The sequence below is a fragment of the Vespa mandarinia genome, unplaced genomic scaffold (genome assembly GCF_050613455.1).
Source record: "Vespa mandarinia isolate Hongniang unplaced genomic scaffold, ASM5061345v1 scaffold_61, whole genome shotgun sequence".
Classification (NCBI taxonomy): domain Eukaryota; kingdom Metazoa; phylum Arthropoda; class Insecta; order Hymenoptera; family Vespidae; genus Vespa; species Vespa mandarinia.
In genome coordinates, this window is record NW_028197195.1 from 774,222 (window position 1) to 794,660 (window position 20,439).

The 20,439-nt window shown below is 27.9% G+C and overlaps 1 long non-coding RNA gene across 1 annotated transcript; it reads left to right on the forward strand.

Annotated features, from left to right (window-relative positions):
* Window positions 1-5,205: 5,205 nt before the first annotated feature.
* On the forward strand, window positions 5,206-7,969 carry LOC146872059 (uncharacterized). The gene is made up of 3 exons (XR_014983730.1): window positions 5,206-5,356; window positions 5,438-5,823; window positions 7,515-7,969. It is a non-coding gene; the product is annotated as an uncharacterized LOC146872059 (long non-coding RNA).
* Window positions 7,970-20,439: the final 12,470 nt, after the last annotated feature.

Genomic DNA, 20,439 nt, shown 5'->3' on the forward strand with positions numbered 1-20,439 from the left:
AAAGCAAACAAAAAGATATACAAATCTCGATAGACGAGAAAACATATTCATAAAATAAAAATACAATTTTTAAAGTACCTTTGAATAAATTGATGCAACAAGAAAATACGAACATCATAGAAATATATTATTAGAGACCACTTCCATTAAAAGATATTCTGGACGATTAAATATTGAAAGAACTGGAAAATTATATCGATCAAAATAGCTTTACAAAACAATAGAGGAAGTATATGGCGATACAATATACCAACCAGTCTGCAAGAAGCAATGGATAGTTAAAAAAATTCTGATTAGAAGCGACGAGAGGAAAATATGATAGCTTCTTAGAAAACAACACATACACCTTGATGATTAAACGAAAAGATAAAAAAGTTTAATGAATAAATTTGAGAAAATAGGACAGATCACTGGAAAAATTCGGAGATTAGTTGCACATGGAGATTAAGAAGGAAAAGAAGTCTATTAAGCTAAGCTTTTTACAAAAGTTAGTAAGTATAAAAACGTTATAATCTGGCATGTTGTTTCGAAAAGACAATATTTGTGCACCAAGTATATGTTCAAGGCTATTTATCTAACAATATATACATAATCGAAGCAAAAAAGTTTGAAGAAATCTCCCAAGAAAAAAAAATTTGTAAACTAAATAAACCATTATATAGACTAAAACAGACAGATAGAGAATGGCATTTAGTAGGTTTTTACTAAGTAAATATTTGATAATCATTTTATAATTATACATTTCAAGAAAAATGCAATTAATTCATGTGTAGATTCAAATATGAACAACGATATTACTATAATATTATAACGACGTTGATAATTAACTGATAAGATCAAAGAATTTAAACAAAATAAATGAAGTTAAGAGTATGCTAAAAATAAGGTTTAAAATTAACCATCACGTCACAAACATTTTTTAGAAAGGTAGAAAAACGAATAATCAATTTTTATTAAAACAATATCATTTTATTATTCTTGTAGTTTTTTAAAAAATTTTTAAGCGAATTTTCTGGCTACCCTTTGATACTCGTTGAATTTACAAGCTTGACTTATGTCCTTCTGAGCTCTAGATATCGATATCATATAGTTTCGATGTTATATCGTAAGCGTGAATAATAAATATATAATTATATGTCCGATTAATTTAATTGAAGAATCGAAATTTTCTGAAATATATAAATGGTACATTTTGTTAATTGATAATATAAAATTTTGCAAGAAAATCTTATTTAAAATTATGATTTCGATTTAATTTTTATTATTTTACTTTTGGTACCGAAGAAATATGAGAATCCAGAGCATTTTTAATTTCTTATCGAATATTACTTACGATTATATGATTAATACATCTCATTACTATATTAGATCATCATAGATATACAGCGCAATGCTTAAAGAGGGCATTTTTTTATAAGACAACTATGTTTGATAAAGAGATATGAGTTAGCATTAAAGAAAATTTACGTGTTTTTGTTAAGAAACTTTGTTCTCCATTATACCAGTCTATAGTATGTATGCTGTCTATAGTATAATGCATAGGACTATCTTAGAATAGGAAGTAAATCGATGCCTTTTAACATTTTCAGAAAATTCTCACTTTCCTGCCACAATGTTGTGAACACTTTATAACTATTACACCCTTAAATCAGTCATGCATCCAACTCTCACCTCCTCAGACATAAAGCAGTTTAGATCTCTGCTATCTTTCCTTGTAAATATGTTTTTTGACAAATTCTGTAAATCTCGGTGTTAGCCAGATCTTGCTTTTTGATGTAGTAGAATTCTTGTGAAAGTATAGACCAGAATCTTAAAAATAATATTGTCATCCTGTAGGAAGCAAACTTTTTATCCTGGGTAAATTTCATAAGTAATCAGCTAGATGCATCTGAAGGGGAGAAAACCAGAAGAGACTTTTCAGAGAAAATCTGGAAAGTCTCTCCAGTATTTGTGATTCTGTAGTACCTAAAAATTAGAGATCTAGTAAATCCATGATTAATTCTTCGGCCCGAATTTTGTATTTAGCCATTAGGTAAGTTGGTAATTAGTTAATAAGTCCTCATTTCGCAATCTGTAAAATCGTTAACCAATAAGAATAATGAGTAATTAGTAAGTAATAAGTCCATATTTTTCATTTTGTGAGACTGTTCATAGGTCAGTTAATAAATCTGTATATTGAATTTAATAAAGAATCTAATAAATTTGTAAGATTTTATTAAAAAATCAATGAGTCTACAACCAGCTCTCTATTCTCTTACTGAACATTGTCCAACTAACTCATTGGTACGTGGAGCCGAACTTGTACGCACACTACTTATAGAAGCTTGTAAAATTTATTCTAATACTCTGTCTACTGCCTCATTCTTTTTCTAATTTATTTATCTATCAGATCGAATTTAAGTTTTTTAAGATGAACCTCTAGTAAAGGCTTCACGACTTGATCAAAAACTGACTATTTTTACATTATTATAATTACGCCATAGGATATAATAAATAAAATGTCAATTATATTTGGTAATCGTATTATTTTTATTTTTTATTTTGTTTAATCTATAATTAATGGCTGCCTAATATTTTTATAAAAGAATATAATTTTATAGTCCAATTTTTATTTTTAATTTTATATTCTTTGAATACTATTTATCTATTATTATTTTTATTAAATTGCTTTACTATTACTTATTATTAATAAATTATTTCCAAAGCTAGTTTAATATATTTTATAATATTTAATAACTTATTCAATTATAAAAAACCATTTCTACATAAGTACAGCTTACAATTTTATTTATATTCTATGTTCTATTCTGCTCATAGCTGTGTCCACAACATTTGTATAATTCAACTTTATATTAAATTTTTTGCATATAACATTTTGCGACCAATTGACTAAGTGAATTCTTGTTTCGCTTAATTCACAATCCTTTCATTTATGGGGACTGGCAATATAGCACTATATATATGGCTAAAACACATATGGAGATAAAGTAATTGCCTGTGTAAAAATCCTGTTTACAATGGACAAAGTAAATCTTTCTGTTACTTTTCTTTTACTACCACTTCTATTCATGGGAACTGATAATATAATAGTATTATTACATATACATATGTATGAAACGCACTAATAAAATATACTCCGACATCTTCATAAATATTTAAAAATTCATAAAGTTTTACAGTAGATATAATGACTCTGCATTAATTTTTTAAGAGGTAAAAACAATGTCAATTTTAAATTCTCGAAAAATGTGCATGTACACATATAATGACCGCAAAAAAATTATAGCAACATGTTTATCAATTTCAGATTTTTTTTATATTTATAATTATTACAAATAAAATGAACTATTATCTGAACAATTTTACAATCAGAATGTTTCTCATCAAAAAAACTATCTCCAAGTTGCCAATTAGGTATTAATAATTGTTCATATTTTATACTTCTTTTCTTTCAAATGTACCGTTAATATTTTTCTAATGTATCCAGAGAATATGGAAATCATCGTACATTCTGTAACAATTAATGTGGAGCTTAATAATTTGATTTGAAGGACTTTGTGATAAGGATGAAAATGTACATTTCCGAATTTTGATAGTTTTCTCAACAATCTTTCTTACTGTCATGAATTATATTTTGATCATTAATAAATAACACACTTCGTTGGTATCATTGAATTATGCAGTAGTAATTGGCTATAAAATTTGAACAGTTATGATTAAGTAATTGTGTTAGTATAATCAGGTTGCAATATTTTGCTTCATTTTACGCTATTTGCACATATAATAATTTATGTGATTGTAATTTATATATTTTAAATCTTATTTCTTCATCAGTGATGAGATTAGCAAAAAGGGCAAGAACAGACAACCAATATTTCCAAGAAACATTCTATCGAATTTCTGTTCTGTGTATTGCTTATATATATATATATATATATATATATATATATATATATATATATATCAATATAAGCATAATGTAAAAAGAGTTACGTTAACCCCCTGTTCTTGACTGTATCCTAAAACTATATTTAATAATTTTGTATATACTTCGACAACGGTCTACAAAAAGAAATTTGAAAGAAATTTTAATGATTTAAACATTCATGAAATACAAATTTTTGTCTATATCAATATTATATCAGTAATATTAAATAATATGTGTACATAACATTTCAATTAAAATTATTTAAATAAATGTAATTGAACATTCAAGGAAAACTGATTTCTAAACACTTCATAAATTGTTTTCCTGTACCTTCTTAACAATACAGATGTTAAATCAACTTTGGCTTAGTTGCATTTTGTTACTGAATAGATATATATATATATATATATATATATATATATATATATAAGAATGGATATATATATGTATATATATATCTCGGATTGCTTATGGGAGGTGATAAACGAAAATATGTTTCTCTGTGAACAAAATGATAAATCTTTATTTGTTAATTAATGCTTAGTTTCTAATTAGTCTTACCCGTGAACAAAGAAACAACAATTTACGTTTATTATTCACATTGTTAAATTTTAGTTAATATTATATATTATAAATTTTCTTATAGCTCCTTGTGTTACTTTTCTCTTCTGTTATATTTCATACTGCCCGTTTCTCTTCCAAATCTTAACGACTCGATTTGTATGTCACAAAAGAAATTGTAAATAATAAAGGACAATGGAAGGGGGGGCTATGAAACGCGCGGCAAATCTACCTGAAGAAAGTATACTTTCTTTACATATATATATATATATATATATATATATATATATATATATATATATATATATCGTCAATTATTCATGTAAAAGAAGTCATTGGTGGGCACTGGCAATTTTTTTCATAATGATAAACATTTCTGCAATAAATGCATATCTTCTATATTTGTGTTTCAAAAATTAAAAAAATATAAAGCGATTTGACTTTATAAGGAACTTAAATTTTGCAAGAATAAAATCTTATCTCCATAACAAAATTTAACAAACTTTATATGGTGAAATTAGAAACCTTAGAAAATATGTTGAAAGATAAAATTTCTACTCTACTACGTCATGTGCGTCATGTTACATTAATTATATATTATGATACGTCGTCGTATTTCTAACCTAATCTAAACCTAACATAATTACTACTACTACTACTACTACTACTACTACTACTATTATACTTTACTGTATTACTAAACGACTACTTTTAGATTTTTTCCCTTTTTTCTATCTTTGATACGGCAACGGATATGTCGCAGATGCACTAGCAAGTAATTTGCAACATTTCTTGCAAGAGAAACTTTTGTGACATGTGTAACAGAATATGTGTAAACATGTGTGAACACATCTAAAATAATAACTGGTAAGTTGAACTGATTGCCATAATTGCTTTCAGATAGCGAAACAACGAGTAGTGTAAACAGTTTTTTCTTCTTTCGCATAGTTATTTCTAACTTCCAACGATGTCCCAAATATTTTGTAAGAACTCGTGTGCTAAAGATAATGGAAAAAATGTGTTGAGCGAAGGAAGGGATACTTAGATTGATTTCGTAGTGGATAAATTTTTCCGAATTTTGGGATATAAAAAGCAAAAATTATCGGAGTAAAATACAAAAACGGAATGTCTTAAATAATCTTTCGAGTGAATTTAATATCAGTGAAAGTGTAATTACACAATTTACATACACATTTCTATCAGGAATTGAGAAAAATATAAGTAAAATATAGCGATAATACGATGGATGATATATATTCGAATAATCGAAATTATTTCTATGCCGTAATGTTTATTCATGAAAAAGACTTAGATGAAAGAACTCTAACAATTTGGTAAATAAAGCATACATAAATATATATGAGAATATATGCATAATAGAATATAATAATGAGTATATAAGCATATATAATAATATAAGAATTTTTATTTATATATACACCATTTATAAAGTTTATTCAATATTTTTATATATGTTTATCTTGTTATATCATATATTAATATACATTATTATTAATGTATTTGTACATGTAGGAAACAAAATAGTTACTAAATTTGTTTTGTACAACTTCAGAAATTTCTGTATATTTATGTGCTTGTTCTCGTTGTAATTCTAATAAGTACGATTTTGTCATTTCAAAAATTCTCCATTCCCCATGCTCCTCATCTCTATCCAAAGTACTTGGTATTGCATACAATTTATTTCCTTGTGTCAGAAGAAAATTGTGTTATACACATAATGCTAACATTAAAAGTGGTTTTTTTGTAAAAAGTTCTAGTGGTTTACTTGATATACAAAATAGATTAATAATAAGATCAAATACGTTTTCTACAATTTGTCTAGCTCTCAAGAAACGATAATTAAATACACAATTCGGTGCAGGTTATTATACAAAAAGAGTATAATAATAGATAAGTTTTCATGGTAAATACATCATCAGCAACAATGGCATGAAGTAAAGATTTCGTATGTTCGGTGAAATGTTCTACAGGAGGAAAATTTTGTGAATTCTTTAATAAAGTATCCAATAAAGTACTATTCTTGGATACATTTCTATTAGAAACTTTTTCATTAGATTACTTCAAGATTTACACATGATTTACGTCAAGAAAGCCATTAGTTCTATACCATTGAATTCTTTCTAATTATATTAGTAGCTTGTAGTACTTGGAGAAGTTTTTATAGCTATGTGTTTTCCATCTGATTCTCCTACATATTGAGGAAAATTACAATTTTCTTCAAATATCTGTGAATGTTTCTTCGAATTCTTAGATGGTTTTAGAATCTATAAAAAACAATGATAATAAATCTATGTTAAGTTAAATATTGGTTTTTCACATTTAAGAAAATAGAAAAAAAATAATACCAAATGCAACTGGAACTATAAAAGCAAATGAAAATGAATTGACAGTGTTGGAAATTATATCATTGGGTACTGAATATTTTATATAATTCTACACCATCAGCCTCGTCATGGAGTAATTCTAGATCATCTCAAATACTAAATTTTTTTATTGCATATATTTATATTAAACGAATAATATTTATTTTATCTTATTTTATTTATTCATTTATTTGTACTTTAGGCTTAGAGTTTATTACAAGGTGATAATTGAGTTATTATATATATATATTTAACATTGTTTAATTGTTTAATGTATTTATATTCATTTAATTTAAAAATTTGTTATATTTACCTGTTGTCAAGAATCTAAAAATAATTCGTTCCTAGAGTGACAAACAAGATTTTAATGACGTGACTAATACGAATACGTGGCGACCAACTGTAGTTTCTTTTTTGTTGCAAATCAATTTAAGATGCAAAAGCACATATCAAAGCACTCTATAATGTTCATATGTCATATGCATGTCTATGTCTAATATTATTATCATGACATTGTTAGTTGATGATTTTGGCAACGAAATCATGTATCACATTAAGTTATGTAATTTTTTCGCATTACTTACAAATTTTTAATTGTTACTCCATCACATACAATCATTTTTTTCGTCATAATCCGATAGATTATGGGCTCAAATGTGCCGTCGAATTAAAATAAAGGAAGGAAACGCATAAGAATATATTTTACATTGTGGAATAAAAAGATTAAAAAGAACATGGCTATTATGCTTCAACGCATCAAGTTAAAAAGCTTTAAGCGATACGAATTATAAACCTGGAAGCTGCAAATAAAAAACGTCCTCATTTGCAACAAATTGTGGTTGTATATAAATGGAATAAATTTTCTGACACAAGATAATCAGAATACTTGGAAATCAAGAGATGAAAAAGTCTTAGTGTTAATTTTATTAAATATGCCCAGGAATCTACTAATTTGTATACAATTGTTTTTCTAATATAAGTTAAAACGATCACATATTACATCCAATTAATAAACGGCACTTGATTTGTAAGAAAAAGATTCAAAAGTTTTTAAAAATAAAATGTTTATTTTATTGAAAATGCTTTTTTTAGTGGAAAAGGGAATGAATATTCTTATATACATTATAGGTTCACAGAAAACATAGGTTTGATTAAATAAATAAAAATATTCTGTAAGGTTATTAGTTATTTATTTTGCAACGTGTGAAATAAAAAGAGTGATGTTAAAGCACGTAGCAATAATGTTAAGATTGTTTGTGTTTTTGAAAGCATAGTTAATGTATACGAATTAAATATAGTTACTATCGAGAATGACATAGAATAAAAGAAGAGAGAAATATACAGAAACAGGAAGAGAGAGGGAGAGAGAGTGAGATAAAGTATAAAAAGAAATAGGAATACAGAAGTAGGAATAGAGAGAGAGAGAGATAGAAAGTGAAACAGAGCATAAGTTCCGAGCTATTGTTTATCTTAAGCGTAAGAGAGCGGATGAAGCTTTCGCTTCTTTACCTTTCTCAATCTCTCTGTTTCTCATTTCCTACTAGTATCTTCCTGATTCATCCTTTGTTTTTCAAATTCTTATTATCATTCCTCCAGTCCCGATGCCTGTATGTTGATTACGTCATATAGAATTAGAATAAAACAATACTTTTATATAAGTAAGTTACTTTCAATATATTTAATATAGTATATAACTATTAAAAATCTCTCTCTCTCTCTCTCTCTCTCTTGCTCTATCTTTTTACTTTTAAAACTTGCTGATAGAGAAACTGAACATGGGAATAACAAGGAAGATTAAAATTGAAAAACTATATTAAATAAAATTAAATTAACTAATGCAGTTTCACTTTCATTATGTGGTAGATACACAACCAGTTTTCTTTTTTTCTGTTGTTTAGTTTTTTTATACATAATATGAAAACGTAAATGTAAGTAATACTTATAATTAGTATATAGTATAATTGTACTAGTAGAAATAATATTATATAACTTTCATACAATATATAATTTTGTTTATAAATACGAAAAAGGAATTGGATTTTAAAGGATTTAATTTCTTTCAAAAGAGTAAGACGATAATCTTCGAGACAAATATATATAATGAAGGATTTATATAATAGTCTTCATTGTCCGATTATTTTTTTAATTTATTTAAAATTATTATTTTGTTGCAAATTTGTCGCTTCACTATCTTCTACTTAGTAATCGTCCGAAGATTTCGTATAATTTCCGACTTCTATCGATTCGTAATATTTCATTTCAATTATAAATTCTATATTAATAGACGTTTTTAAATAAAAATGAATAGATACAGATAAATACTATTTCTTCAAAATATTTATAAGAAAGATTGAAATTTATTACGCAGATAAATTTATTTATTATTCGATTTATTTTTCGCTCTTATGTATTCATTTGTTGTGACAAATGTACGCGATGAGGATGGTTGCTTTAGGAACGTATTCACAACTTTTAGATAAATTGACATATAATCATTTTCATAGCTGAAAACGTATACGGATAAAAAGCTATATAATTTTGATGTCTTTTTAAACTTTTATAAAATTTACAGGATGTACCATTTCTTTCGCGGACTGAATGAAGGAGTCAAATATATATGATGGAAAGGCATATGATTTGCAAATTATTAAGGCGGCCCTGGTTTATTTTACGAAATGTTCACAAGATGGTGCTATATATGTGGGACTTGTTACGCCTCTTCTGGCAAGACACATAACTAACATGTCTCGGCGCCATCAAGCGCATACGCGGGAAACCAATAAACAAAAGTGACGAAAAAGACGCCGGAAACACAAAGAAAATCATTGTTCTTTCTTCGACTCTCCTAGAGACAACAGTCATAACTGCTGGAAGCCACAGTCTAATTATACCTGCTACACACCGAACAAAGCTGAATAAACATCACAATTGTTACTTGATGTGCAAAGTTTCTCTCTACATAGTGGATTGTCAACGATAAATCCACAGACATCGTCTACTGTTATTATTATCAAGACCACTTAAGATTGTGCGTACTGGTACAATTTGCCAAGAAGTTCGCCGTTCTGCTAATTACAGGTAAATATATTTTATTTCTTTTAAATTACAGATTCTTCCAATATACTAATCGATATCTAAACATGTGATTTCTATAGTGTAGCATTTGCAAGTCGAATAAATAGTGCATTTGAGATATATTCGTGAAAATAAAATTGTAATCTAGACATGTCCCTCGTGGAGCTTATTGCGTTGTAATTGTTTTTGGATTTTCAGCTCTTATATTTGTAATGTGTATTCATTGTTAGGGTTTTAATAGTGATTAATGCAATCATTTTTAGGTTATTTAATCAATTGATTGTATTATGTATTATGTATTATATTCGACTTTCCTCTAAATCGCATACATACGGGTATACATATATCGGGATTGTTATTGCCAAGCGCGTTGTATAGACATTCAGGCATTCAGGTGACTGAATGTTGCGATTGAAAAAAAGTTTTGTAAAACAGTTACGATTGAAAAAAAACTTGAAAAGGCAAAAAGAGGACATTCTGTAAGATTTTGTGTTGCCGAACGGACCGTTAGTAGCATTATTATATATATACATATATATATATATATATATATATATATATATATATATACATATATATACTCTTCAAATTATTTTGTGAGATCAGTTGTTTCAATCGTTTGCTCTAAACCCTGATTTTGCACATTCTTGTGTATTTATGTATATATATATATATATTTATATATTTGATTTATATTAGTAAAACACTTTCATTTTATAATACATGATATTATACGAATCGACGAGGCTCTATACACAGTACAGTAGAAACGTAGGTTTATTTTTCACTGCTTTTCGTATGTAGCCAAAGTTAAGTTAAATGTGTGATTTTAAAATTTTCAAGTAAATTCTAATAAAAGAACATACATTAAGGACGAACTTTCTATTGTTCTATTTTGCTTGGTATTTTTTAGGGAAGTTGTTTTGTTTTCGCATGATAAACAGGGAAGGTGACTTCCCTCTCACTATCCAGTAAAATGATCAAGGTACAATACAAGTACAATACAAATAGAGGTACATAAGTAATATTATTTTCTTGTTGATATCATTGAAAGTTTTATTCTATTTTATTTTAGGATAATTATCATTATTAAATAAACCAAAATTATTAATTCCTTATTATTTCGTGTTGTTTTTTTTTATTTCAATTAGTTTTTATTAATAAAAATTCAAGTAAACTCATTTTATTTACTTAACATACATATTCTTTCAAGGAGTTTTCTATATTATAATAATGATACTAGTAATATTGCTTTCGTTTTATATCAGATCTTATTGCAGTTGTCCATGCAGCCTTGGATGAGTCGATTCTTATTTCAATAAAGTAAAAGAAGAATTGTGAAGCTAACAGAGTTTTTACGTTTATTTAAATTTATTTACGGTTTGCGATTTCAATTAATTTTGAGGAATATGTGTATTTGAATAGATTGCGCGCAAAACAATCTTAGAGTCAATGTTTGTTCGTATAAGGTTTTATTTAACTTCTTTTTTATAATCACAAACTTTACAAGTAACCCCCTTATAACGATATAAAACGGTATTGAAATTGTTAGATTTTTATTTTTTCACTTATTTTATTTTATTTTGTTGAAAATATTTATGCTTTATGTGCATGAAATTAAAATTTCTTTTGTATGTTACCTTATTTGTTACATGGATGAGATAGAAATTATTCCTATTAGTCACGTCAGTTGCTTTTTATATGATATAAAAAAATTTTTAATCAATGTTAGAAAAATTTCGGAAATTAACTTCGTCTGTTGTATTAGATCTGTATCTCGTATAACGGAATTTATATAATGTCTTTTTTATGGAATGGAATATTTGTGTTATACTGTTATTTCGGTTATCTGTATTTACATTTAAAACAAATTTTAAAATAGATTTTAACGAATTCAATTTATTGTCCGCCTCCTTATTTAATGAATAATTATTGTGTAAAAGAGTTAGTGCATCATGGAAGATGATCAAAATACTAACATACTTCTTTTATAGAATAATATTAGTTTGTAAATATTGAAATTTTTAGCCAATGTAATTTTGCAATTCTTTTTATTATAATAAGTTTAATACTAGTGGAGATAATTAACTTTTCACTGCACTGCAAAATAACACTGATAATCTATTCTTTTAACTATCTATTCTTAATATATTGATATATCAAGAAACGGAAATTGTAAAGATACGATTAATACCCCAGTCGGAGATATCGCGTTATTGTTTAATCTTTCTAATACCTTATAAATTTTCCGTATACCGTCCAAAAATATGTGGAAAACTATATGATTTTAATCGTATCTGTTATCTGTTAAAATTAACATATTTCTTTCAAAAATGAAGATATTTTCACGTATCTTTTATTTTTTTTGTAAAATGTCTGTTATTTTACGTGAAAAAAAAAATATTATTTCCATAATCAAAATATAATGTCATTACATATGTTTAAATTATTAAAAAACTATTAAGATATTAAAATAAGTAATTGTGTTTTTGCTCATGCTGCTAGTTAGTACTAGATTAATTTATTGTAAGTGTATATATGAAAGCATACGATATCTGCTCGTAACTTGTCTATTTAAAGCATCCTCATTTAAAGAAGAAATACCTACTTTATATAAAACATATAAATTTGGTTTGTAATCTTTTTTCAGATAATCATTGCTTCTCAAGTCAATTTCGATTCACATCGCAAATGAGTATTTTGGAACCTCAGAACCATAGAACTTCTTAAGTAGTAAGTGAACAAATTCAAGTCGCTTTAGTATTTGTTATTGTAGTTGGGTTTAGGCCAAAGTATTTGGAAACCTACAAATGCTTTTTGTCTATTATCTTTCGTAATATACAAACTTACTCTTGTTCATTTGCTTGACATTCGATGCTTGGTAAAACTGAATTATTCTGCTCTGCTTTAACTTACCTTACAAATTTTATAATATTTAAATTTATAAATATATATACGATACAATATACGATACAAAATATTAAAGTGAATACAAAATAACTATATATATGATACAAATTATAATATATATATAATAATATATTACATAATTTATATAATATAGTTGTTAAAGTATTATTTCTACTATTCTTTCGAAAGTTACATTTAAATGAATATCTTCCTAATCTTACATTATGCTGGCAATCAAAGTTTCGAACCGACATAAATTACTGATTATAATTTTTCCAATAAGTTATTGGCAAGCATGACCATTAGTAATTCTGTTTTAGGATTTTTAATTGCCTTTTTTCCTTGTTTTCTTATATTATGCATGCCTGTTTTTATTAGATAAGCTTAAGATCTTATTTTGTTAATTTAAAAAATTACATTTCTTCACTTTTTCATCCAGTGAACGTGGTCATGTACAAACTTCAATGGTAATTTTATGCTTCTAAATTAAAGGAGATTATTACTTTAATTGTTTGTATTTAATATGCTTGCTTCTTTGCAGAATGATGCAGATTTTTTACATTTGTTTACACTTCTTTGGCGATTTGTTAGGCAGTCCCTTTGTAATTCGAAGCAATGTATAGAATTTTTTTTTTATATTCCATATTCTTTACAATTTATCAGTAATAGATATTAGGTAAATTGTTTCTATATGAAAAGTAGCATGGGGACAATATGTCCATTGAGACAACGTCTCTCTTTATAAGATCATAGATCTAATATAATTCATATTGTTTAATTTTTTACCTATCTTAATATATATCTTCAGGATATATATTTCAAGCCTTCGCAGGATGTATTTCTATAAATATTATTGACTAGCGGGATAAATTTGTGCTTTGTGAAGTGTTGTTTCTATGTGATCAGTGAATGTTTCTATTTAATCTTCTGTATTTTTGGTCATGAGCCGTCGAGTTTTCGTATGTCCGGTATTGGTATTATTGATCTTTTACATTTTTTGACTATTTTGCACAAAGAATTTTGTGTCTTATTGCTTGTGTTACTGGTGAAAGTGATTTCTGGGGTCTTTAAAGAATATCTTTTGTTATTGTTATATTGTTATTCTGGATATTTTGTATGTTTATGTTTACTTTTTTGATTAGTTTGTTTAATTGTTTTTTGTTTATTCTCGTCTTATTTTTCTACCACCTAGCTTTGTCTTGTCATCTTTGTTTTGGTTTAGAAAATATTGTCAGGATAATTCAGGGTTCTTTTGGATGAATCATTTTGTGTGGTTGTTATTCATGCGGCCTTTTGTATAACATTTTTATTTTGTTAACTGTTTCTTTAATTTGAAGAGGAGTCCTTAGTAGAATGTTACAGTTCAGTTCTAATTATACGATTTTTTTGAATAGCATTTAATTTGTTTTTTCAGTACACAGGATTCACGACTTTTTATAAACGATTGATCTGTTCCAATATGTAATTATTATAAGTTAGTGGTCAGAGCTGAGTTTTAAGCATGATTCAATTTATGAGTTTAAATTTTTTAAGATGTTAAAATCTAGTAGATAAGGAGTTTTATTATAAGTTAGCGGCCAGTAGATTGGCTTATCAATGGTGAGAATGTTCAAATTAGTGTTTTCGAAGTACTTTGAGCGAGCTCATCTCTTTTGCTCCATGATTTCTCGTCTCCAGTTATGATTTAGCTTTAGAAATGGATCATTTTTTTGAGAAGCAAATCATAATCCGACGGAGCAATCTTTTTATATAAGAATATATGGAACCCATATATCGATCTTTGAAACAAAATCAAGTCGTTTCACGTAATTATAAATGGTCGAATACAACAGATTTAATTTCGTAGCGATGTCTTGTGTTATTATTGGGTAGTTTGCAGTACCTTTATTTTTAGTTTTTATCAGCTTCAATTGGCCTTCCAGAACGTGATGCATCTTCAATATCAATATTGCCAGAACGAAGTTTTTCAAATCAGTTTGAGCACTGGGGGTCCCGTTAAGGCATCTTCTCCATATATGTCACATAACTTTTCCCTCGCTTGAACAGCATTTTTACCTTCTTGGTAATAAAAAAGCAAAATATGTCAAAAATGCAACTTTTGTTTTTTCATTTTTAATAGGACACCAAGAAAAAATAACGGCACAGAATCAAACAGAATTGTTTACAAATACTCCTTTAAATGTTAGGTATTAAAATATATAATAACAATATAGTTTAGCATGAAGTTAGCAGCTTAGAAATACAACTAATATCTCTGTTGGGTTAAAAACGAAATTATTTTCCGAACAACACAATATATTTGATACGCGTTCTATTCGCTAATGAGGTGGAGAGAAATTAGAATTATTTGCGTTTACTTGTATAGATTTCAAACATGGAGTGTGCAAATTTTCATTTTATAAATTTCATGATATCAATATTTCCTTCTGGTATTAATCCTCCTCTCTTCTTCCTTCTGTAATTTCTTAAACTTTTAGTTACGATAGGATTTGTATTCTGCGGGATTGTATCTCTGTACAGCATGCTTCCAAAAAACTTGCGCGTAAACTGTGCATGGCGCTATTTACTATAACATTAAATCAAAGTAGAGTTATAAAGGAATAAATTATAATTTATTTACGCATTTTTATGTAAAAAGTTTGAAAAATACGCAAAAAACTAATAAGAAGAAATACACTTTATTAATTAACAGTATAATTATATATGATAAAACAAGGAACGACGCAAAATCACATATCACAATCTTTACATTCGTACTGTGATCTCTTTATATCATTTTTGGAGCACCTTACAGAGTTTCACAACGTTTTTTTGCTATTTATAATTTTATAGAATGATGGGTAATATTTATCTGTTAACCTATTCGAGACGACGATTTTTTTCGAACACGGTCCCCAGGAGCGAAATTTTTTTTTTCTTTATATTGTTCATTTTTAATGAAAAAACATGTTTACTATGGAAATCACCCAATTCGTAAGTGAATTCACATAAATAAAATCATTGCACACCGGGTGTGCAGCTCGCTCCTCGGAAAATTTTTATTGCGAGGAGCCGATTGAACACCATGTGTGCAATGTAAGGTAAAATGAAAATACATCATTAAGAAATGTATAAATATTTATTTCAAAAATAGTTAGATAATATAAAATAGTTATTTTGCTTTCAACAATAAAGAACAGAATATTATGCAAAAAAAATTTTTAAAAAGTACTAAAAAGTTAAAAAAAAATAAGTTGAATAATGAAAAAAATAACATAAACGAGAAATAAAACGAGAAAAAAAATGTCTAAAGATAATACAATAATGTAACTCAATAATAAAAAAGAAAATATAATTTGTAAATACATTTTTAGGAAATAGTACACTGATCGTAAAGTAATTATATATTAGTTGGTTGATGGTAGCGCTTGAAACATTCTCCCAAACATAATTCAGGATTACCGACACAAGCAGGACAAGAGTAATTACTACGTCTATATTTTCCTTCCTTGTAGCACTGTCGGCAAATCTTTCTGTTTACTTTCCTATTTTTATTTCTTGGTAAAATTCCAGGTAGGTGATCATTTGTTTCTGGTGTTGTCGATCTTCTGTCTCGGGGTTTTCCAATTAAGTTTTTTAAAATCTCTAGACGATAGTCGTTAAAACTCAATTTTCTTATTGTCGGTGAGTATGTTTTGTATAAATTGAAGGAATTAAAAACCAAAGTTTCAACTAAATGAATCCATAATTTGATGTATCATTTAAATATTCTCCTTGAGCAAGAATAGTAAGACAGCATCTGATCTTTGTGATCTATCCCGTTCATATAGTTGTTGTAGTAATGCAACGCAATTGGTTGCAAAATATTACGTTTATATTTATTTTCATATTCTTTTAACGTTGCTTTGTATTCACTTGAAATGAATAACACGTCTCTTTTGTCTTTAAATTTATCTATCATTACATTGTTTTTGAACCGAGAAATAACTTTATTTTTCGTCAGTTTTTTTTTTATTACTTCCAAGTTGTTTCCTTTCCTTTTCTTTCTCAATGTTCATGTACAATACTTTTGTATTGTAGCAATTTTGAAACTAAACCAAAAGAACTGTAATAATTGTTCATGAAGACAGAATGTCCCTGATTTAGAAAATCTTTCATCAAATGAAAGACAACTTTATCTACATGTCCTTTTCCACTTATATCGTCAATACTTCCTGTATATACTTTTATTCGTAACGCAGTACCAGAACTTTCGCACACAACGTATAACTTTACACCATGTTTGTACTTTTTACCGGCAATATATTGTTTAAATATTAACCTTCCCCTCCAAGGAAATAGAGATTCATTTATTGATAACTTTCTGCGAGGATAATATATTTCTCTCATTTTATTATTAAAATAATCTACAATTGGAATTATTTTCCGTAGGCGATGATTACTTTCATTATCCGACGAGAAATAAAGCGATCGCAAGACATTCTGAAATCTTCGTCTAGTCATGTGCCGGGAAAAACACTGAAAACCAAATTGTTCGCTTTTATTCCAATAATTATCAATTCTTGAACATTTGATAGTTCCCATATGTAATAATAAACTTAAAAACACCTTGAATTCAGAAATGGTTAAGTCCTTCCCCTTTTTTCTTTAAAACAATTTCGCCGTATTTGTTTGTTTCATTAACAATCAAAGAGAAAAAGGTATTCTCAAATAAAAGTTCAAAAAAATCATACGGACCACCTCCGTTTGGTAACTTTTGGAGACCTAGTTTATCCACAAAAGGAATTTTTGTAAGAGAACCATCATCTTCCCATGTTTCTGTATCTTCAGTAAGCTCACTTTGATGCTGTTCTATTTCACTTTCAATGTCAGTACAATCGTCCCAATCATTTTCTTCAAAAACCTCATCCTGTGTATCACCTAACAGTTCAATATTCACATTCATGTTTTCCACATCTTCTAAATCACAATCATTATCCATGATAACAAACTTTCGATTTTTCTTTCTATTTCTTGCAAACATGAAATCATCACTTTCATTATCACTGGTTGCTTTTACATTCCTGATGTTCCTGCCTTAGGATCTGACATTTTAGGGGCTAAGTATAGAACTATCGTTTGAGAATTTTTTCTGTAAGACTGGAACTATTACGCGTTGTCGTTGCTGGTCAGTTTATGTCGGGTAAGAAAGTATAGAGTGGTGGAAGCAAATTTCTTATTTATTCACGGATAAAGATGGATCAAAGAAAAGAAAAACTTATTATCTTAAGCCTGCGCTGCATGCGCAGTATAGTATTTAACATGTAAGAAAGGCTTCAGATAATTTTTAGATTTTTTGGTACACAGTAAAACCAATGCCAAATTTTGTTTTCCTGTACTTTACAGATTTCATTAGTTTCAGAAAAATCTTATTTCGACGACTAGTTTACTCATAATAACTGATAATTGCACATTACTGTTATTGAACACATGGTGTGCAGGCCGTCTTATAGCCTCGGAAATCCATTGCACACACAGTGTGCAATCGGTCTCGAATGGGTTAATCATAATGATTTATAGGCAGTAGATTTATTACGATTGCTATAATTATTGTTTAACGTCTTATGTTTTTTGACTATATCTTTTAGTAATTGAAGGTGAAATGCACGCATTGTAACTTCTTCAACTTGTACAAACAAAATGCATTCCAAACAGTCACATCAAGTAAAAGAAAAAATATTTTTTATACCATTTAGTACTTTTCTTGATGGATTCAACGTTAGTTATTACTTTATTTCCATTCTAATATCTACCGTGCCCATATTTGCAGTATAGTCCACTATGCAAGACTGTTTTTCGGATAACTAGCTTCATTCGGTAATTTAATCTTTTTGTGATTATAAAATTTGCGAAGTGAAAAGTAATCAACATTTATACTTTGCGTTTGCCTTGCCATTTGAGCGATAACATATTAGGCAAAGACCGAAAACATATTTCACGTGCCTTTAATTTTTCATTCATGATAGTCATATCCTTTCTTCGATGTTGTTTTACAGTACGTTTGTTGTATTATTGTGGAGATAAGCGAAAAAAGTCAGACTAATATACCAATTATTAAACATATGTGATTTTTTCCTATATTTGGTTCTATAATTGAAATTACAATTTCACCTGATTTTCCGAAAAACTTTTCAGTAATTTTTGTTATCTCCGAATACCTGCCTGCATATACAATAAAATTTGAAACGTATCCAGTATTACAATTGCAGAATGTAAAAGATTTGATGCCAAATCTATTCCGTTTGGACAGAATATATTGTTTGAACGATAACCTGTCTTTGTATAATAATAAACTTTAATCGATGTATATGTTACAAAATGGATTAAAATTATTTTGAAATGAAAATAGAATTCACTTATTTTTAATAGCCTATCACTAATCTCACTGAAATAAAGCATTCACGCGAGAAGTATTTATCTATATCTATTTATTATATGTCCGAAAATATCAATACGCAAAAATTTATCTTTTGTCTAAAATTCGAAGTAATGCAATTTTTTAACTCGCGACATTAATAACATAGTTGCAAAAAAACAATAAATCTCACTCAGAGTTGCTGCTTGTTCATAAGGTTTTATAAATGAACACAGAATGTTTATTTTGTGTCCGATTTTTCTTTCAACTGATTTGTTTTTTCAACAATTAATTATATCAATTCTTCGGAAAAGAATAGCACGAAGTAGTCTAATGGAACAGCAAATTGATTAGTTCCTGTTTTCATTCCAGAATCATTTGAATTAAATTTATGTACTTATTTTTGTTACTTGATCATTATTGTTATCACTATTGTTATTTAATGTGCGAAGTTTTTTCCACATAGTGGGCTGTCAACAATAATTTGACCACAATTGATGACCTCGACGTGATCTTTGTGCATCAAGAGTTCCTACAAAAGGAAAAACGTATCGGTGTCAACCATACTGCCTCATCATAAAATGCATACCTCATGTTCATAACACTTGAAAAAGAATCACAAATATCGAACACCATGTTAAGAGGCAACAGTATACATACAGATTGAAATATCGGACAATCTCTAAGGCCCTTGATCAAGACACGATCGAGCTGATTTCAAATGTGATACAACAGGATTCAACGTGAGTCTGAAACAAATCTCCATGAATCAGCAACAACGGCAAGTTTAACATAGAAAATACAGACGACAAAGGAACTCATTCTGAACAAAGGAATCAAAATAACAACGGACAATGGACGCCACGAAACACTGCGACAGCTTCACCCATCGCAACAGCGTCAATAACAGGAACAATAGCAGGAAATATATCTGGTGTGTAGAACCTGTACAATTATAATCAATCACTAGGCTATAACAATATATTGCGTTACAAATGTTATTCGATGAGTAAACATAAATTGGCGGCATTCCCCAAAATTCGACCGGATCTCTGGTTCATCATGGCTGAGGCTGAATTCACTACTTTTGGATTCGTTGATGATAAATTAAAATAACTGATTGTACTTAACTGCTCTGATTTCAGACGTGATACAAAAGGAGCCCGCTACAGGTAAAGATAAAACTCAGAAACGTGGTAATCTCACGA